Source organism: Ciconia boyciana, chromosome 1, assembly GCF_034638445.1.
Source record: "Ciconia boyciana chromosome 1, ASM3463844v1, whole genome shotgun sequence".
In the NCBI taxonomy this organism is placed as follows: Eukaryota; Metazoa; Chordata; class Aves; order Ciconiiformes; family Ciconiidae; genus Ciconia; species Ciconia boyciana.
Window position 1 is genome coordinate 99723113 of NC_132934.1, and position 22845 is coordinate 99745957.

Consider the following 22845-nt stretch of genomic DNA (forward strand, 5'->3'; position numbering starts at 1 on the left):
CACCACAAGGTTTGCTTTTTCCAATCATACTTCTCCTCAGGGTTTATTTAGTTTTGCCAATACTAACAAAACTATTTGTGTGGTACCTGCTGGATTATTATCAAAGACATCTAGCAAGTCATTCTACACCCTCTTCTTAACGTCTTTTTAACTCAAATACATAAACAGTTAAACTTATTCCTTAAGTAACTGCCTTCCAAATCCCAAGTCACTTAAGCATTCTCTGATTATGTATTTACTGGATGTCACTTGTTAAATTTTGTTTTCTCAACATTATTAGACTGAATTGCTCTGACCATCAGAACATACTAGTGGTGTTTCATGTACTGCAGTCATCCCATGCTTGTCTGGGCCTCTCATCCTTCTTGTAATGCTTTTCCTTGTCAAAATATTGGTTGAAGACAGAGCCATTTTCTAAACACTTCATTTGGTGGTTGCTTTTTTGCTGCCTTTTTTGTGTGTGATTGGCCACTAACTAATATCTCTTAGAACTCCTGAGATGGACAAAGAGAATGTTTTTTCAGTTTAATAAGCTAGAAAGACTAGTTCAGTGCTTAACAAGCAAGAAAATCAATGTCTATTTGCATGCTCGTTCTGCTTTAGGATACTCTAAATTTACCAGATCTCCCAAGTAATCTTATTTTGAGCTTAATATGCTTAGCAGTTTATTTATGAAGCCCTGCTTTATTTTCTGCTGGCTATCATTGATCAGTGCTGAGAATTCCTACAAACCCTTGTGTGTTTTAGCATTTTTCTGTCATGACTATTATTACGCATTGTGTTTTCCAGGGACAAATTTCACATGGGATTGGTGAATCAACGTTTTCTGCCAAATTTCATGAGTGTTTGGCAAAGTGACAGTATTAATTGAAAAAACCTGCTGGCGGTTCAAGCATGCTAATGTAAACAGGGGCACTTTTTGTTTCCAGCAGAGTACTCTAGCCATTTAGTGGCAGGATTTTAGCTCCTAGTCATATGAAAGCTCTCATGCTGAATAGCAGGTAAGTCTTCCTTCAGGAAGAATATTATTCCCGTTCCAGATGAAAACAGATTACGTCAGCTGAAGTTGTTCCCCTTCACGAGAAGACTGGTGTTGATACTGTGATTTGGCAGGGGTCTGAGAGAAAGTAGAGTAGGTAAGTTTTCTCTTGAGGTGGTTGTCTACCGCAAAACTGAAGTAGGTGAGGAGACGCATAATTTTCCATCACCAGACTTAAACAGGGATTTCCAGACCTTCAGTATGGATGTTTCTGCATCATCTGCCTAGAGGACAAGCACAGGCCTATTTTAGCCATAAGTGATTTATGAGCTGTATGATACCAAGTTACTGGTGAAATTCACTTGAGTGGGTACAACTGCAGTCTCCTTTTAAGTTGATAAGCAGGCTTTTATACTGCTATAAAGGTGTGTTATTATTTTCTAGTGGATAGAATATTTAAGTTCAGGTTTGAAAACAATAGAACATTTATTGTGAGGAGCTGTGATCACCAGTTATATAATAAGAGGATTTAATTGAGCGCCTGCATAAAGACTGTTGCATCTCACTTGTTACAAGGGCAAATTCTTATCTGCTAGGATCTGCTGTGTTTGCTGGGACAGATGTTGATGTGCAGCTGCAACGTGGTTCTCCTTTCCCCTGCAGTTCTCGGGAGAAAGAATTGCAACCGGGATGAGCCCAGGGCTCTGCCCATTTACCTGCTTTGGCATCGTTAGCCTCCAGGCCCTGATGCTTGTCCTCTGCTCTCCAGCTGAGTAGACTTTTTTTGCAGCTGAGGAGGCAACATTTAGAGCCAAGCAACCTGGCCAGAATATTTTAATATTTAGCACTGAAAAGCTATTTCTAGTTCAGAGAGGGATTCTAATTTAAAGTAGCCCTGCTGGTTTTGATGGGACAGGGAAAACACTTAAGCCCTGCTTTAATCCACTTAGTTAGTCCAGATACAAATAAGAAGGTTCCAGCCAGGACTCAGAATAATTAGGCCACGTATTTATATGGTGCTTTTTTCTCTTGCTAATACCTGAGCTAGATGTCTTCAATTTATCCTGGCTAAGGATACGTTTGCTGTAGTCATGCTTCTGACTGCGGTCTAGACATAGCCTATGACTCTTATTTCTCAGGGGAAATTGGCAAGTTTTCCTGGTATAAATAGAAAAAACTAATGACTGCATCTACTTTTCTTCATTATCATCATCATTTTGCTGTTGCTGTTAGGCAACGTGTCAGCATTTAGCCATAAACATCTCTGCCATGTAAAAGATGTATGCTGACTTATAAACATCATGCCATATCGCAAGCACACATAGGATTTCTGAGTGGATTTTTTTTCCTTCATGACTGCAGGGTTATTTCTGTGGGTGAGATTACTTACTGGTCTGTATCCCTGCTTTCTTCTGTTTCTACTAATTGGCCCTTGCTTTAGAAGTAAATCAAACTGCATAGATTTGTTTCAGATATAAACAGTGAGTGTTTCTGGTAACAAAAGCTACTATTTGTGAACTTAAGTGCTCAAAAAGAGAAAAGCACAGAGCTGTTATTGTGACAATTTTATTTGATGGAAATTGATGTGAATCTTTATGAATTTTACTGAGAAGGAAGAAGGCAAAAAGACTTGACTTGTTTGTATAAAATCCCAGTTTGTGGATAAGTTTTCAAAAACGAAGATTTGATCCTTTTTAATTAAGCTGCAATTTAGCAATTGAAAGAAAAAATGGCTTGGAATAAATTGAGTAAAAATGTAGAAAAGGCTATTATGGAATTTTCCCTGAATTTAAATCTCATGATGTATTTGAGTCAAATCATTATGTGCCACATTCACAATTTATACCAGCTGACTTTAAGTGTACTTCATTAGTGTAATGCCGGTGAGAATTTTGCACTTACTGAAAACCTAACGAATGCAGAAGAATATTTAACAGGCTTTTAATCCGTATGAATCTAAAAAATGAAGAATCAAAAATAACAATGAAATTTTTACTTATAATGCAATTGATCATGTTAGTGACCCACATAGCCTAGAATCCCTATATCTTTTTTGAGATCTTAAGGCCTGTTAAGCATAGGAAATTTATACACAACGTATTCCTTGCAGTGTTTCTGGTAGGAAACTTGAGCCTGGCTCTGTTCGTAGACTATCTAGTTAGAACCTAACTATTAGTTATTACAGCACTACTAAAATCCATCTTAAAACCAACAAATTTATATAAAATAAATTCTAATGCTTCAATACATCACTCCGTAAGATGAGTTTTGCATGATCTTGAATAAACTTGTGCTTTATAGAGGCAGTATGCTTATTTTATGCAATACTAACAGTAAGGGTTTTTTCTGTAAAATGTAAATGGAGTCAGAGGTTTTGTTTTATTGCTGTCTCTAATAATGAGTTATTGTTTGATCATGGGAGGAGTGAAAAACTTCTTAAACTGAAATTCTTAAACCAAAAGTTTCTTTTTAACATTTCTAGATAAATGGGCTGATTCTGATCTCATACTTTTTATACTTGAGTGACTTCAATGCTGCTGCTACTGTTTTTATGCCATCCAAAGTCATGATCTGGCTCAGTGGGAAACTGGAGACCTAAAGTTCAAATAATTAGCATTAGTTGAACATTATTTGGGGATCAGTAATATTTCAGACTAAGATTTTTAATCTTTTTATTCAATTAATTACATTTTATTAAGAGCCACAATGAATACAGGAGTTGATAGTCCTGTTATGTTATTTGTCTGCATCCAGCGTTAAAGCCAAGTTTGAAATTACTTCCTGTCTGCAACTTTTTTAGCAGTCAGACTGAGTTAGGCTGGTTGAATAAACCCACAAATGTCACTAAGTAATGATAGCTTACCATAATAGCTAAAAAATCCTAACGTTGCCAAAAAGGAAAGTCCTGTGCAATGGACACAGAAATCACAGAAATTAGTGTACTCTTTGAAAAGCTTCTGAAGTTTCTTTGCAGGTCTGACACTACAAATCCATGAATATGTAATCAGTTTTTTTCATTAACATAAATCTTTATGTATTATAATGTCAAATGAGTGAAAGATGAGGATTCAACATAAGAGTTTTAAGCATTTTGTAAGGAGAGTGATTTAAAAAGGGATGATTTGGTGACAGACACAGGAATCTCAGTCTACAGTCTATGCTCCATTAATGACTCTATCTTAAGTGGTATAGTAATACAAATATAGTGACAAGGCAAGCCAAATGTGGGATTTTGGTTCCATGAAGGAATATTGAGAGGTTTCAGTTGTTTTCTGTCATAAGCTAGGCTAAAATATTGACATTTTGAAATTTTAATTATGTCTGTAGAATATTCTATTTATTTCCAAATTGTAACATTATCAATTATGTATATATTTTAAAAGCAATTACATTTTTAGGGAGTGATTCAGCTGGCAAATCACATTGGTCTAGCACTGCCTTAGAAGCACTACACAATTACATCTGACTTCAAGTGCTGCTCCAGAAGGGTGGAGGCCCTCAACCATGCATGCTGTCCCAATATGCATGTCTTGCACACCTTAGAGTATCTAAAATAGCATTAGATGCATATGTTTAGGCAGCTGAATACCACCGTTATAATCGTATGTGTAACATACTTATAATTTCTATTGCTTTGCTTTTATATCTTGTGGAAAGAATAAATTTTTAACCTATAAAATTAATTCTATGAAGAACCTAATGAAGTAGAGCATTTGATTATTTAACTCACAGTTGCTTTCACTTAGAACAGTTTGCTATAGGAAATTTTTTTAATCTTTACTAGTTCTTTGTAGTGTCTTAAGATACTTCAGATGACAGACAGTAGCAGTAGATATCAACCAGTTAGGTAGTTTAAATTGCTGGGAATGATAATACAAGCAGTAGTTCAAGAAATGAAATTCAGCCACAACAAATCAAGTGAAACTCGTACTTAACTGTTTTCAGACAGAATTTTTAGCACTGTACAAATGATACTATGCAATGAGCGTATAAGACATGTAGATGCTTTGTTTCATATAGGTAGGAAAATGAGGATGCTTATGAAGAAAACTAACATTGAAATGAAAATTAGGAAAAAATGCAATATGTGGAAAAGATCCAACAGAGTGCTGTGGTCCTACAAAGAAGCAAGTACAATAAACATATATTTGAACATTTGCGTGAATTCCATCAACACACTGTTGGGCTGACAGAGAAAGGGTTACAAAAGCTTGCCATAGAAGATCAATGTTATGCCCTTTGCCTTAGCAATGATATGACCATAAGAGGCAATAAGATATGGCAATAAGAAGATATGGAGTCAGACCTAATGGCTGTGAACATATGTTACTGGCAATACGAAAACAGAGAGGCAAGTTATATGAGTCAAAAACTTCTTATAGAGCCAGGGAGCAAGTCAAGCCTACACCATAGTCACAGAGCTGCACAGCCATGTGGGCAACAGCCGCCTCAAAGAACTGTAAATGTAAGTTGAGACCTCAGAAAAACATTTTCTACTGCCTGGTGTTGTAAGAAAAATCTGGAAAGCCAGCAGAGAATCCTCCGTTACTCTGGAAGCCTGCCGCTGTGCCTGGGAGTGATGGCTTCAGACACGCTTGTGCGCGCGGAATCACCCTTCCACCATTCCACGGTCTTCTAAGGCTTTCTGTTAGTGTTGGCTTGTTGCAAGGCACAGCTAATACACCCACTCCCTGTGGTCCTGTGCCAAGTAGTTCATATAGCTTTAGCCATCTTGACGACTCCTGCAATTTGGGTCCAGTCCCCCTCTGTGGTGACTTGCATATGATATGGGGACAACCCAAGACAGTACCAGTAGTTTACCTCAGAGAGACGTTGTAACGTTCAGCATCTACAGTAGTAGACTTATGCGTGTAGACTTACCTGATTAGAGAAGTTTGCCCTGAAGCTTTTAATTTTTGAAGCATTTTACATGCCTTCCACATTTTACACTGGAAGAGGCTGCCTGGCTGGTGTTATACCATAAGTAATATAATACTGTCCTACTGGAACAAGAACAAAAAGACAAAGGGAAGAAAGGAAGAGCCTATTCAGAGATTAACTCCCATGAGGAAAACCAATGTTTTGTCACAGGAAGGAGAAAATCAAGAACTGGTTCTCCAGTACAAGGTAGAGGAACGTTGACAGAAGAAGGTGCATCAGCACAGACCAAGTCACGTTATTTTTCTTAAAATTGCGGACACTACTTTCCCCAATTTTCATAGCTAAAGTATTAAAATTAGAATGTAGTAAAGGCAGAGAAAGTAAATGTATGGGTATATATAATTGCTGTATTTAATCTTTCACATGGAGAACACAATAGGGAGAATACATTGTGAAAAGGTCTTTGTCGAACATTACTGACAGAAGCTATAGTAGAGAAAGCCAATAAACTTAACATGCAAATAGTGACTCTCATGAATCAGCCCAGTCTCCTGTTTGTCAGTGTAGGAGAAATACAGTATGGTAGACATAGGAAATCAATGCAACTGCCACACTTTAAATACTCTGAGCTTCTAAAGGTCAGACCAGCCTGGCTACTCTGCATTCACTCACTTCTGTTACAGTCCCCTTCTCCCTCTGCTGAGTTTGTCTTAAAAAAAGAGAAAATTCCTTAATCTTATGTGGTTTTTGTCCCTCCCTCAACTTTCGTAATGCTGCTACTCATGGGAGCTCAGTAAATAACTTTTGTCAGAAATATGTGATGCAATCTTTTTTTTTTCTCAAGAAATCTCATACTTGAGGAGTTTCTGGGAAAGTATGCCAAAGGGCTATCTTTTTATTGGGTGTTTGTACAGCACCTGCTGCTGCATCTGTGCATCCCGTGCATAGGGGATGCACAGATATCTAGATATGCATGCTTGATACTATTGCTATATTAATAATAGAGAAGCAAAATTGAGTTGGCAGTTGGATTTAAGTGGCGATCATCATTAGAGGACCAACCTAGCAACTCTGCTTAATTTCTGAGGGAAGCACTTGTGTTTGAGTCAGGCCCAGATCAGGCAGTTGGTGAAAGGAGGACTGGGAGTATCTTAATGTTTGTACAAGAGTGGCCTTGACAAGCAAGAAAAGAAAAATCTTAGTATGGACAAGGGTGTTTAGACAGGAAAATCATGCTGCACTAGAAAAGAAAGCATAAGAAATGTGGTGTTAACTTCCAGTTCACATATGAGACTCTGATTTCATAATGTAGAATTGCAGAAGTGTTGGCTGAAAGGGACCAATGCACGTCCAACCATATGCTCAATGCAGGACTGTCACCAATGGTAGATTAGCTCAGCTGTGGCTTTGTCTAGCTGAGCCTCAAAAACATCTAAGGATGGAGATTCCAACATCTCTCTGGGCAGAAAAATAAACAAAAAACGTGCCCCATAAATCAAACTGAAGCCAGGTGACGAGTTGCTTCTGATTAGTCATTTCTTTGTGCAGATCTGAAAGAACACTTACAATTAAACATGATGATTTGGTTATTCTGTTTGTTTTTTCACAGATAAGTGGAGATCCATAATATGTTGCTGAAGAGATGCATTATTTTTGACACAACCATGTTTCTTCGATAGCATCTGGGTGATTTATGTATAGCAGTAGAAGGCATTGCTAATAAGCCATAAGTACAATTTGGATGAACAGGTTAAAGTTTGGTAGAGAGCAATCCCTTTTGCATTAAACTACCATTTGTCAAAAGGGGTTATATTCATATATTGCTACGGGCTGCACAGAATAGAAGTCAATATATAGAAGAAGAATATGACTGTTTCCTTAACAAATGGGACTTTACTTACACCTTTCAGCTGGACAACAGACTGATCTGAAGGAGACGTGTGCAGCAGGGTGTGCAGTGATCCATGTTGTGATCCAGGCACTGTCACTTTCCTCTTTGCAGTAGTGACAGTTGTCTAGGTGGGTGAGTGTGTGGTGTTAGCATAGCACAAAGATTTTAATGATTAATGCTGCTGGGAAAAAGCAAAATGTGTTGGATTTTCCCCCACCTGGTGCAAAATGTACGCAATATATGAGTACCTCTACAAAAATTCTGGGGTTTCCTGAAGACTTAGGAAGTAAAAACAAACTTTAAAAATGTGGCTGCGGGGGATAGTATAGGAACATTTATGCTGCAATGTCATGTAGCAAATATTTTTCAATCATATGATTACTTTTCTCTTTTTGGCCTGAGATCCTGTTTCTACTTGCCGTTTCTGAATGCTGTAAAATTTTGGTTGCACAACAAGACAGTTAATTTAAATGACTGTTAATAGTATTTCTACATAGCTCGCTATGGGTTTTTAAGAGCTACACGGATGATAATTACTAATTTCACATCACTCTGAGATGTGTGCAATAAAAAGATGAATCCATAGTGCTTTGGTTATGAGAGTAAATGCTATGAGAGTATGTTGTCAAAGCAAATTGATTAAGTTGAGGTTTCCTGATGTAGTACTGGTGTAGTACTTTGTCTTGCTCTACATTTGTAAACTAGGAAAAATACTTATTCAGGTACAGATTCTGACGGTAACTGGAACGGAGACCATCCAGTTTCCATAAGATTAGAAAGATACATAGAGCAGAATGAGACCAAATTGTCACCAGGGAATTCAAATTCAGAACTTGGGGCTTCTGTATCATCACATCTTGCAAACACTACTTTAGCAAACCACAGTAATATTTAGTAGTGTGCACCCTAACCAGTCTTGCTAGGTTTTGGATAAAATAACTTCCACAGAGCTATTTGTAAGTTTTCTCAGATTTCTAAGGTTGTCAGTACTCTCAAGCTGATTGCAGGAGACCAGGAGAATTACTGAGTTTTCGATGCTATAACAGTAACAAGTGCCACTTTAAAGAAACAAAACAAAACGAACAACAAAAAACCCCTTTGGTCCATGGAAGACAGGAAATACTAATTCTGGTTTCTTTAGTGTTTCCATGACGTTTGTGAGTATCACAGGACATATAAAAATGTGAATACTCTGCAACCTGTTGCCTTGCAATAGTCAAGTGATACTATCCTCAGCCTAAAGATTAAAACTGAGATAAAGTACAGAAGCTGCTAGTTTGAACAATATTTGCTTTTTCAGAGTAGTGTTTTCAAACATTCAAGTAGTATGCATGCTTTGGAATTCCATTTTCAGTATTTTTGAAGTTCCCTATTTACAGTCCAAGTTATCCTCTGGTGTCCCCAAAAATAAGAGAAGTTCTGTAAGTGTGAGGGTATTCCCACATCCTTGACTGCTTTAGTGTTTAGCTTCCTGACTGAGATTTTCAATTCAGAAATATTTTTAAAAATCTATTTTACACAGTTAAAGCTGGTGTCAGTTTTACAGAATTGGTACTCTAGACTAGTTTGAAAGTTGTAATCTACAGGTGAAGTGATATTTCCAAGTTGCTTCATATTTGTCTTTGGTAATGGGATTTTATAAGAGTGAATGCTTAGAGCTCTGCTCTGTATTTGCTCCAGATTGGGCTAAAAGTCTCGCATGAAAGGAACTGGATCTGCTTGTGTTTTGTTGGGAGAAAGAATGCATGTTTTTGCTTGATCTGGTTGTACTTAAGTTCATTAAGTCTAAAAAAAAATCTGGCAAATGCAGAGTCATGTGTAGTTTTGTTTGTTTATTTGTCTTTTGCCCAGAAATGCCTGTAGCAGGAGTTTATGTCCATCTGCAACTGTCTGAAAAATGGGCTTTCTCTTGTAATGTGTGCAGAAGTTATGAGTTTTCTTCTTTGATTTTTGTTCTTAAGATTTTACAACATTCTTTCTGGTTGAATAGCTGACTAGCAAAGCAGAAAGTCAGCCATTTATAGCATGTAATTAAGCTCTTTATATGCTGAACATTTGTCATTAGTATAGGAAAAAATGTTTGCTTCCCTTGTGTAGTGTTCTGACAGTAAATTCTGTGAATACATTTCTTTCATTGTTACAGGTGGATTTTTGAGAAACCAACATTTTGAACAGAGCTTTGCTTTTCTTCGCAAAGAGAAGAGCTGAATAGAAGAGGCTGCAAATTAGAAGTGATCTCTAATGCAAGGAACATAACAAAAATCACACTTTTGTTGCACATCTTCACAGAACGCTGTGCGTTACATTTTATGACAATCAGTGCAAATCAAGTATTGTGCACCATGCTGAGCTTCCAATCGGCCTTCACCATACAACCCTCAGGACAGAAATAGGTGGTACTGGTGGGGATGAAAACTGGTTTGGATGAAAACTATGAAAAGTAGAAAAATAGATCTCCTACGAACAAAATCACACCTGGTGTTAAAGCCTAGTCTCTCATTAAGCAATGATTATTGCCTGCTGTGTATAAAAATAGCCAACACAAATAGCACAGCTTAGCAGTGCTAATTTAATAGTTGAATGTGCTTATGAGTGTTCAGTGGAGCAGAGCGAATAATCCGGCAGAAGTAGTATATTGAATGATTTTAGTCCCTCTTTTCTACTTATGGAATAACCACAAAGAGATCACAATTTCCTTGAGTTCATCTCTTCAAATATTTTTTATTAATAGCTTTTCCCAGATACAATTTACTGACTTGATTGATCATGAATATTCTGAATTTAAACAATAGTGCATACTTGTGGTTAATCAGATAAGTCACATTTTATCATTCTTGTTGACTGTCTGGGTTGAGTACACAACAGCTTTCAGGGAGCTCAACCCGGACAAATGTAAGAGGAGGCAAATGTACAAATGCACACGTATGACTAAAGTATGATATTTCCCAAAACACGTTTGCATTATTTATCTTCAATATAGGTAGAACAGGATCTTCACTGCATGCATTAACTATAGAGTGGAACGGGACTTGTAACTTTGCACTTAATGAATTGTTATATTCTACTACTGCAGATGTGTATTTCAGTGGGTAATGTGCGTGCTATGTTTCATTCACAGGGTAGAGTGAAATAAGACTTATCCATTGGCTTTCCAATATAGGAAGGAAAAGTCACACCGGAAAGGCATAGAAGACAAAATTTAAATATTGTATCTTTAAATTGAATGTGAAATTCCCGCACCGGCTGATAGCTGCACGTCCAATGATGAATCACAAGTGAAAGAACAGGATGATGCAGTGCCATCAGGCAGGACTGCAACGTGCTGGGATTCACTTCAGAGAGCGTTAAGTCAGCGGGGAGCATAGTGCGATTAACAGGGGTGAACAAAATGGTGAGGACCCTGTGCAGAAAGAGAGGCCCGCTGGTAGATTAAGAGGGCCCCATGCCAGATCACAGTGCATCTATATGGACCCATTCTCTTCATTTCTTCTGCTTTAACTTTGGGTATGTTGTCCACCTCCAGGTACACTCTTCATAAAGTTTTATACAAAGCTAACTCATTTGGACTTGGTGAGCAGTTCAGCTTCTGCTTCATATTATGAATTTGCATTTTGCATAGACCTACAGGGACCCAGTGCCATTTGCATTTTTGCATGCACTGGTAATCAACTGATGCTACAGCCACCAAAATACAGCATAGGTTGGGGCTTTACAGATCACTCTTGTGCACTTACTTGATTCATGTATGGTGTGCATCACAGAAGAGCAAGGCTATTTTTATTTTTTTTTCTCAGTGCTTGAGCCAATGGGGGAACCTGGGAGGTGTTTTCCTGTTGAAAATCCACTGTACCTCAATTACATTTAACTTGCACATAATTACTGCTAGATTTTATGACTTGTAGCTGCTACTTCTATGTCCAGCAGATGCTCAAGAATATTTTCCATAATAAGAACAAAACAAAATCGTGGATACATCAATGTATTCTTCTTTGTTTGAAAGGGGAAATCTCCAAGCTCTTGATTCCCCATTTTACCTGGATTACTTGAAACCTCAAAACAACCATTACTGCATTGAATATTTCTGTTGTATGCTCTGACTTCTGGTGGAGCAATAGTGCAAACAGCTAACAAATGCACTGTTATGTATATGTTATCCTATGGTCATGTTTTCATCTGAGGCCACTGGAAGAAAGTAAAGATGAAATAAGAAATGAAAATAATCTTGAAACATAGCTAGTATTAATTGTATTATTTAATGTTTTTCCAACTCTTTCTACCTCTGGAAGTTGCTGAGAATTTATCCTTATAAAAGGCAGGAGGCAAATTAATAATAAATGGGAAATAATATATTAAAAGGATGCTTGAAAGAAGAAACTATCAGAGTTGTTATGATATTTACAAAAACAGATCTGGAGCATCACTATAGACCTCTGTTTTGGCACATAAGGATTGTTTTAATTCAGTTTTCCAGTCTATTCCTGAGATCTTTAGGTAGTTATTCAGCTATAGGAATTCAAGATTTCTTTCAAAAGGTCAGGAAGTGGGAACAGAAGCCAGGAAGCTCCTAATACATTGGAAATTGATGATGCTGATTTTATAGGTACTAAAGGTGGAAGGTATTGTCTGCTTTCATGTAGGGCATAACTCTGCTCCATTTAAACTCTTTGACTTGCTAGGCCAATTAGATGTTGGATGTGGTTCTGCAGTGATGAGAATGAGACTTACACCTGTAACTGCGTAATATTTAAATATTCATTTATAAAACTGAGAATACTCATTCTGAAATCAAGCTAAACACCTTTTTCTGAGAGCATTTCTTTACTGATAGTGTTCACTTATGCTTTCCTCCACTTGCCTCCCTTTCCTCCTCCTCAAAAAAAAAAAAATCTTGCAAAAGAATTTTTCCCAGCCAGATGCATTTGCTGATCCAGTTTGCTGCGGAGGGAACTGTAATAGCCCAGCAGGAAGAACAAGCATGAGAGGATGCTTCAGCTGGTTTAAAGTTACTTGCGCAGCCTTTCTCCCAAATGTATGAAACCACAACTCTAGCACCTTTTGACACAAGGTAACATAAGAAAGAGTACCATCAAATGAATGGCTCCTTTTGTCAGAAGAAGTAGGACAAAAGCTGAATTTTTATACTGAGAGGTGCTAAGCAGTTTCAGCATTTAGTGATTCACTGACATACCTGCATTCCATGCTGCCTAATCCCACGTTGCTTTTATTTGCAGATTTAAGTTTGAATTTAACATTCATTTCATTGCAGACTGAAAACATACATTGAAATTTGCCACAAACGGTTCCAATTATGGCAAGTGAGTCTTTAAAACATGTCTAAATAGGACCCCCATTGACTGGAGACGTAGTACTCCAACTTTCTCTTGCTTATTTGAACAGTTGATAAGGCTTTCAAAATGTGGATAACAAGGCATAGACACAGCTGACTTTGCTGTAGCAGAAATGAAATTAAGGAATCTCTAAACTGATCTGTATCAAACAAAGGTACTATTTCCCTTCAATAATAATACCCTGAATTAAATAATAATGGCCAGAATGACTGTATTTTTAAAAATATATCCATAAGTGTAGGAAAGCCTCTGTTTCGGTGAGCTCAGAGTGATAAGTATGCACCATCTTTTCTCAGATGTCCTCCAGTCATTAATTCCTAGCTGGTGCTCTTCAGCCAAAGCTGGTGTAAACTTTGGGAATGAACGGAAAAATCCTCTCTCCATTGCTGTCCACCTTAACTGGAAATGTTTAAAAACTGTTGATTCAGCGAATGCTATGAAGCTCACTCTCTCATTTATACCTAGGAGGAAAATGCATCCTAAGGATGGGTGATGGATGATATTCTTTATTTCCTAGTTTTGAAGAGACTTTTAGTTTACTTGCATAGCTTTCCTTTAAAACATAAACACATCTAGAGTAAGGTACATGCCTTTTTAAGTGAGTGTGTTATAGAAGTAGATACTTGATACAACTGATCCAGCCTGGGTTTACAGTTCATTGTAATCTCCCATTCCCTTACTCCTGCTAGTATCCCTGCACTGTGCATGCTATTTTTTCTCCCCTTTTTTCCCCTCACTCTTCTCCCTTCCTTCTCTGCTATCCTCTCCTAAAATCTCCTCTACTTCACAGGTACCAGATAACTTTACTTTAACTTTACTCAGAAAAGTCCCGGCGTGTATTTATCCCAGCTTTGTCTCGGCTCTTTTACCTCACATTTGCCTTTGAATCTGTTGCGTCTATTAAAGACCAGAAGAAACCTGCTTAATTTTCCTAACTGCATCTGTTGGCCTTATAAAGATTTTTCTTCTATCTTCAAATCTATTGAAGTACTGAATTTATCCACATGAATTTGTAACTTATGCATATACTCTCCTTCCTCAAGAAGATAACATCAAGGTTAGAGACAGATTTTTAAAACTTAGTTACAAGTATCAAGAGGAAGATAGAGTGATCAAGCCTTTCAGCTTGCTGGGCTGTAGGTAAGATGTGATATATTACAAACATTAAAACTGGAGATGACGCACAGTTCATTCAGGAAAATTTAAACACTGTAGGATGATGTATACACAAATGACTGTTTTCTAGAACCACTGTGGTGATTTATGAACTTAGTGATTTCTAAAATAAGAAATGAGAAGCGTTCATGGAAAGCTGTCTTTACTCCTCTAAATGAGTGACCAGCTGACAAATGGAATAAGCCAGAGAGGTCTGCTGTCACCACAGCTATGGGTTTACCTGAACTTTTGTTGTAGTGGACGTTTAAAAAACAAAACAAAAAATCCCTCAATATTCTCTTAGAGTGCTTTATGCCACACTAGTTACATCACTCCTGTTTAATTTTCCTGAACTGAGAGCTCTTTGGTGAAGTTCTAAAACAGTGCTTCATTATATTTTCTAATTATCTGTGTAGATAACTGTTGTTAATTTGGCTAAAACTGAATTTCAGTATGTGTGAAGGAATAACATTAATAGAAGAAAAAAGAACTGGGTTTTTTTAAAATGTATTAAATTTCTAGATTGGCTCTAATGAGACTTTTCTTAGAATTAGGAAAAAAAAATCCAAAACAATAGAGCTTTGACTAGTTTTACTTGATCTGAAATCGTTGGTTCATCCTGCTTCATAGACTTTGTATAATTTGACCTTGAGTGAAAGAGCTTTCATTCCTGATAGAAACTAATTGTGTATGTGGTGTTCAAATCATAGTGTTAAAATGAAATTAGTACTGCACAGGAGGGGATAATACAAGGAAAAACATACTGTCTTAATGGGCTATAAACCTTCTGAGTGAAGCACTATTTTCAAACCAATGAGATAGCTGTAAAGTCATCTTTACTATCTATGATTCAAGTATAGACCTGAAAGTTATAATTTGTACCTTAAATAAAAAGACTGTAGAGACTGAAACACTACGCTCTGGTGCTGCGACATGTCTTCCCCTGGGTCAGGAGGGTCAGGCAATGTTCTTAGGCTGCTCAGGAACTGTAAAAGCTTCCTAGAAGAATGAGATAGGGGCACATATACCTTGTGTCACGGCAATTGCTAATAACCTCCTTGTAGGCAATTGTCCAGTGCAGAAGGATGCTGTAAGGTTCTGGGCCATGTGCATGTTTCAGTAACACAGCAATAAGCCTTAGAGAGTCCGTGACAGTATGGATTGCAGCTGAGATAAATTAAGTATTTTACCAAATTTTAGTGCCAAGGATTGACGTGTAAAGTTTTTAATATGTTCTTTGAAGGAAAGTCAGATTTCGTTATATTAATATGAATCTTTGAGTTGTGCTCTTTTTTTCTTAAGAGCACATGTTGTAAATTAATGCACTTTCCATCTTCCTTTTTTTACAGCACGCTTAGCTTTCACAGTGTACACAGTGATCTGATCTCAGCTTGTTTGCTCTGAAGATAATGTAAGTTTTGCCAATGACTTTGACAAAGAAAAGCACTTTGCCCAGTAATTGCTTGTAATATGCAGATATAACTATCTATAATAATACGTGCTGTATTTCAAAAATAGAAGGAACAAGAAATGTAAAGCTGTAATACTGAAGAACTCTGGGGCTTCGGTTCTCATTTGCACTACGCCCCCCTTTTATACTGGTTAGCTCTGGGGATGTAAAGCACTCTTGAAATGGTACAATTATAAACTTGGGTCACTTCAAGGTTGCTTTACGGTGACACAATGTAAAGAAGCCTTTGTGTACCTAGGAATAACTGCCACCCCATCCCTTCCTTAGTGTACCTATCTTTTTAGAATGTATCCTTTAGGCTCTGTGCAGTTCAAGTAGCTGCACTTTCAGTTGTGGTGATCTCTTAGGTAATGTGATAGAATAGGAAAGTACAAGAAAAATCTGTTTTAAAAATCTGTTTTAAATTTGGAAATAATGTAGGTATTGTCTTCAAACCCTCTTCTTCTGTAAATAACAATATGACACTGAAGACTGTGTGTTACAGAAAAAGTGCTGGCTCTACAGCACAGAAGCCCTTGTGACAGTGAGTCTATTCTATGTTCTTGCATCAGGTTAAGACAGTCTTTGCTTACCTAACTGCCGTTCTCAGCCAGAAGGGTCTGCTGCTATTTCAGCACTTACTGCCCTTTGGATGGGCTTGACTCAAACAGTAGGCAGTAACTAAAAAAAAATGTTGGTTTGAAAGAAAAAAAGTCTGAGCTGTAGACCACTGCTGCTTCTGCACTGTGATGAAAGGAGACTTCGAAGGATAGGCAGGAGCGTTACCTCCTCCGTCGGGCAGTAGCATGCCCAGCCCTCCTGCTTTCCAGTCACTGGAAAGGTTTGGCTGGAGCAGTCTGGGTGGAGGATAGCTGCTCCTTGTGACTGAATTGCTGACTGTGGCAGGGTGTAGGGAGCACTATCACCACATCACACCGTATTTTAGCTTGAGTGGATATCATCCTGAACAGGGCTCACGGTCAACTGGAAAAAAGCGCTAGCTGAGATGTTCAAAAACAAGTGGCGGGCATAAGTAAACTGAAATTGTTGTTTGGTAAACCCCATTAACGAGTATGAAGATCTTCACTAGTTTGGGTACAGGAATGAGACCTAAACTGACATGTCCTTTGTGTTTTCCATCCTCTGTTTTGGAAATAGTACTCAGCAGACTGAAACAGGATGAAGCTTGTACTGCTTCTAAAAACAAATTTAAATGTGCAGTGTGAAGGTAGCATTCTAGAAATGTTGGAATATCAGATATGATATCCTGCCCTCTGGAACATTCAAAGACATTTAGAAAGACTACTGCACAAGAATTATACCTGTGGCCACTCCTGTGATATGCATTTAGTGGGGATTTTTTCCACCTTTAAAGCTGTATTTCTGAGTCTACTTGTTAAGTGGAAAAAGTCTCAGCTTTTATTTAAACAAAAAAAAATCTGTCTTCAGAGAAAGACTTGCAAGTATAGAATCAAACTGAAGGCAAGAAAAACAAAATTCTTGTCTTGGACTTTTGTAGAGTGTGTTTCAGTTTAAGCCAGTCTCAATATTTATGCGTGCCTAAGGCTGACAATACTGATTAAGCATAGTCCTGAGACTGCAGAAAACAGAGATGACTGTTTGTATTGGGTCCTTCCCCTTATCTTACTTTATTGCAGAGAAGGAGAGAAATGATAACAAAATTATTTCCTGAACAGTGGCTCCAGCAGATGCATTGCCTCTGCAGAGTTTCTGATCCAAAGCCGCTAATCTGATTGCTGGAAAGGACGGATCCCAAGGCTGCCTCACTGGCATGTCAGTATGCTTGCCCCATTTTAATTCCAGCTCTACTCAGCTTCTTCCCTTCCTTGGCACCCCAAGTGGAAGAATTGGACAAGATGGCTAACCCAGGGAAATAGGTATCATTTTCCCTTGTAAGTATAGCAAAGGAGGGAATCTGCTCACTGCTGAATTATTTGGATGCCCTTTTTTTACTCAGGTAACACCTATTTGTTGTCTGAGAGTAAGAAAGCATACAAAGTAAATTAAAGTGCTGATGGCATGAAATTAAGATATCCACATCCACTTACACCCATTTTTTTAATAAATAAAGCAAATTAGGATCCTCTTCCTACTTCTCTGTAGTGAAATTCTGATGTTGCAAATGTATTTGAGAATGAGCTTTGAGTAAGCGTTGCTTATCAAGAAAGCCCTGATCCTGCAAACTTCTCATGAAGGAGTAACCACTTGATCCTCTTGGGTTCTTTGGAGCCCCTTCAGACTGAGTAAAAAGGGCTGGACCGGTCTTAAAAAATATAGTCTCTCTTCCATATACTTTCCCATTTTGACTTTTCTAGCTGAGGGTAGTTGTTCAGAGATTTTGAGTAAAACTGTAAAATATATATTATTAATATAAAGTTTCTAACAGGAATAATGTTGAAAAAGTACAAACCATACCGGTTCACACCTCTGGACTCTCGTTTCTAATTTATTTCTTGTCAACAGCACAAAATGTATTTGGCATCTTTGTTTAATGTTCACACATCTGAAACTGCTGCTGTGGCTCTTTCCAACAGGCACTGGAGTTACGCTCCACTGAAATTAAAGGAATTTCATTTGCTTATATCTTTGGCAACTGGACAAGAGAGTTGATAAGAGAAAGTCTTTGCCAATTGTATAATAGCTTAGTAGTGATACAGGGTAGCGTATGTGAGGTACATCTGCGAATCAGCAAATGATTGAATGAAGTATATTCATCTGCATTAAAAAAAAGAAACAATGTATTTTTTTAAAATTCACGGAATTGTACGGGATCTTTTGGACAAAAGACAATTTCATTTCTATGTTGTAATTCTCAATTTATAGTTGAAGGAATGCTTGTTAGCAGTGACTAACACTATGCAAAAGAAATACAGCCTTAAAAAATACTTTGCTTCTTCAGTATTTTAGTTGTTATTCTTCTAAAAGCAAGGACTGTTTTATAATTTACAGATGTAAAAGCATCATTGTTAGTAACCTAACCATTAACATCAAATGCCACATTTTGAAAAGCCAGAAAAATAATGCAGTCATTGCTGCAAACTGAACGTTTTCTTAACTTTTACAATGCTGTAAACTGTCACTAACTCCAGTGGGATCTGATCATATTTTTTTGTTGTTACTTTCCCTTTCAGAGTATCTGAAGTGAATTGTTATCAGTGTTCACATTGAGAGGAAAGATGGCTAGAAGGGAAGATGTAGCTGAAGTGCAGTATTTTCAAACAAAGCTGGTTTTTTTTCCATGGAAAATGGTGAAAGTATGTAATATTTCATTACCTGTAAGAAACATTTTTTCACTTTTCATCAAATAAGGACTACTGTAAAATCATTTAGGGCTTGAAAAATACGGTAGGCACTTTATAAAAGGTATCTTTTAAGAAAAAATTGAAAAAACCCCAGTTCTATTCCTTTAAAAACAAATGAACTACAAATAATGGGTTTGACGAAAGCTGACAAATTACTTCAGCTGATCTGAGCATAAATATTGGTGTGGGCAAACAGCTCGGCTGTATGAAAATGTGCATATTTTCAATTTAAAGTGAGATCTAGAGAATATAGATACCCTCCAGACTGAAGTGCACAAGGTGAAATTTGAAACATATTTATGGAAAAAGGCAAATATTTTGTGCATGAATTATAATGTGGCTGTAACTCTATTGTTTATAGCTGAAATTTAAGATACGCAATATACCCAAAGTAAAAACAGTTGTGAGTGAATGGGAAATTTTTCTTCATTCCGCAGAAGTATTAGCTAGATACTGACAGCAAAGCGAGCCCTTGAGTTTCCAGTCCATGTCTAGAGCCATTAGTTCAAGTCATGTTCCACCAATCTGTTTTACCATGAGCAAGGGACACGCGAAACATCCCTTTCAATAGCAGAGTCTAAACATTTCCATTATATAGCATCACCCCAAGGGTAATAAATTGAAACACAAAAAGGATGCCCATTTCTATGTTGATTATTTGAGAAAATTTTAGGAAGATTAGAACATTTGTACTTGGTGAAATTACTTAAAGCTGGAATTGATGTAACAGAGAATTCAAGCCCTGTTAATTTATTCAGTTAATTCTGAATTAGTTGAAACCTAAGGATAGCACTTTATGGGAGACCCACAAATAGCAACACACAAACTAAGGAGGTTTTCTCTTTTTAGTTTAAGCAGTGGTCTTAGCTAGAAACCTTAAAAAGAACAGATCTACACTTTTAACACTGTATTTTGATTTTTGTGATGATTTGAGGGTAATCTAACATCTAAATTGGCTTCACACTTTTCCACAGGCAATCTGTGTCAAAAAAGGAAACTGAGGAGATAGGAGCATTATCTAACTGATATGTAGAAAAGCAGTGGGACATCCAAATGAACCACATTTACCTGTGTCAATAATCAGAGCAGTAGTATTTATAATTGGCATAATGTTAACCTAATTTCAGAGTGTAACTCAGCACATATTTTGTTTCCTTTCTAAAAGGAACAGACAATCCTTACCAGTATTAATTTAGTTATACTACATTATGAACTTTTAGCCAGGGAAACTCATCCAAAAGTTTGTGAGAGACTTCAAAAGGGAAGTATTCGTGACAGTTCCAAATTTTTTTTTATAATCCCATTATGTAAAGGTGAGAGATTGCTGGAAACAACATTTTCCCTTAAAAAGGAAAAAATGTAGTCACTTTCCCTTGCAGATGGGAGGTATCAGGGAAGCAGCCTTAACCAGGGTTTTCCTGCAACGGGTAACATAAAGGGGATGGTTTTGCTGCAACGGGTAACATAAATCAGATGTGTCTTCAAAATTAATTCCGCTACAATTTTTTGCCACTAGTTTCAGAATCTAGGAAAAATAACCCATAAATAAATGAAAATTCGGTTGTTTTCTACCTTAGGGATATAGAATGGATTAAATTAATTTAATTAGTTTAATCTGCTGCTTAAGTGGAAAACATCTCCTTGGTGGAGTAAACAGACAGGAAGGCTAAACTTCTGAAACTTTGTTAAAGTCCAAGTTAAGCTACCTCAGGTTTTCCTTTGATTTCTTGAGAAAGAAGGAAAAAAAAAAACCCAAACCCATAGAATATTAGCCATTCTCCATGACCACAGAGATGAAGGGATTTTTCTTAACTGTACAGAACTGTTACCCTTTCACATCTTTTTATCTTCAGATTCAGTATGTATTCAGTTTTACAATTTACATTTTTCAATACTGCAGTTATGTCAACTATTGACTGTTCTCTCTAGTACACGCATGCAAGATGGTGATGAATGTCAATATTTACCATGACTTAAGGTTTTTCAGACAGGAGAAAATGCTATCAGAGTGCCTGTTATGCCTATATCATAAAATTAGTACTTTCTCATGAAAGCAGAAGGGGAAAAATGTGAATATAACAACAAAGACATCACGTTCAGTATGTATGGGATCTTCCTCTCTGCAAAACCTACTCATTTCTTATTTCTGAAATTGGGATCATCCAGAATAAGAGTCCCACATTGGTTGTAATTTTTGTGTGTAATTGCAATTTAAAGTTTCATGTTCTTTTAGTACTAATGAGAAACAAATGACAAAACAAGTTTTGTGCTCTCACACACACACAAAAGGCTTTTATCTCTGAAAGCAGAATTAGGGTGAGTTTCATTCTTTTACCTACTTTAGATGTTTGGTTTGTTTATATATTTGATTTTGCCTGCTTGAAATCAGCTTTAAAAGACACTTACTGTGTTCTGTCTTCACTGTTAAATCTGGCACAGGGTATGGAATGAGTGCTGGGAAAGATTATTTCTTGCAGAAGTAATAAAGCAATAGAAACATTGCTGCATTTTTTTTTTCCTCTTTTAAAGTGGATTTGAATATATCCTGTGGTTTGAAAAGATCATATGCTGAAGTTTCTGTGAAAAGTCCCATGAGGAATTAGATGCTTATTCTTGGATTTATTTGAAAATGCCAGCTCAAGTTCATAAATGTGATCTATGGATAAGAAATCATATCAAATACGGAGTAATTTCACTCAGGACAGCAGGAACTGTCCAGACCTAACTCACTGCAGGCAACAGGAGATAAAAAAAGAGGACAGACAGATAGTGATTCAAACTCATCATTTAGGAGTATTGATGGTACTGCCTGCTTAAGAAGCAGTTTTGAAACATTTCTATGAGAATCCTTTCACGTGTAATATTTCTTGACAGATTAGTCACTGTGACTGTTAGTCACAGTCCCACTCCTGTTATTGTTTTAGTCCATGATTTCATTTCTCTTCTCTCTTTTTTTGCTTCTCCTTTTCTCTGAACAAGTTTCTCTTGGAATTCCCTTTTTTATCGAGGGTTCATTTGTGCTCTTTCTCAGAACAATTCTACTGCGTTACAAAATTTGTTTAATCATGCCTGCCAAGTCCCTACCAGCTGTGTTTCAGGGCTCACAGTTACCTGGATCCACCTGAGCATGTAGAAGCTGTTTTGATTTCAATGATTCTTAATCTCCTAAAAAGCCTTTGCAGACCTTCATCAAAGATACTACTGTGTAACTAAAACTTAGCTTTAAATAGACTATCACAGAATAATAAGCACTGCCCCTGTGAGAATGTGCATCTCAGTTAAGAGCTCATCTGTTCTTCTGCCCAAAGTGTCTTCGACATCGGCACAAGTTTTTGTACTGGAAAATCACAGTTATTGACCACCTCTGGGTGACTTAAACTTGCTGCCTTGTGAACCCTCCATCAGCACTGTTAGATCATCATTCTTCTAAACTACATGACTTTTATGTGATAGTGTTGGCCTGTGGTATCGATAATATTAATTAAAGAACATTCTGATAACCTTTTCAAATGGGTTCATTTTGATTCACAGAGAAAATAGCACTGCTGAAGAAGCATTGTTTGCATCTCACATGGCTGAGGCTTTTCTGACTGAGCAACACGGATGATCAAAATTCACTGCTTATCATACTTTCCTCTTAAATTCCAAGTTATTTTTGTATTTTTTATTTAAATTTTTGACGTAAATTCATATTAAAAATTTTTTTGCTGCAAAAAAGCCTGAAAACTCATCTACATATTTCCAGAGCATAAAAAACCCAGAGACAGATGTTGCAAGCTCCCACTTTTATTTATGAAAATTTAAAAAATAGCTAAGGA

At 37.0% G+C, this 22845-nt stretch overlaps 1 long non-coding RNA gene across 1 annotated transcript in view; it reads left to right on the forward strand.

The window, feature by feature from the left end:
• Positions 1–1013: 1013 nt before the first annotated feature.
• Positions 1014–22845, forward strand: part of LOC140647153 (uncharacterized) — a 28059-nt gene continuing 6227 nt past the window's right edge. The window contains exons 1-2 of the long non-coding RNA XR_012040679.1: positions 1014–1136; positions 15604–15665. This is a non-coding gene — a long non-coding RNA (uncharacterized lncRNA). The remainder of the gene's footprint in view (positions 1137–15603; positions 15666–22845) is intronic.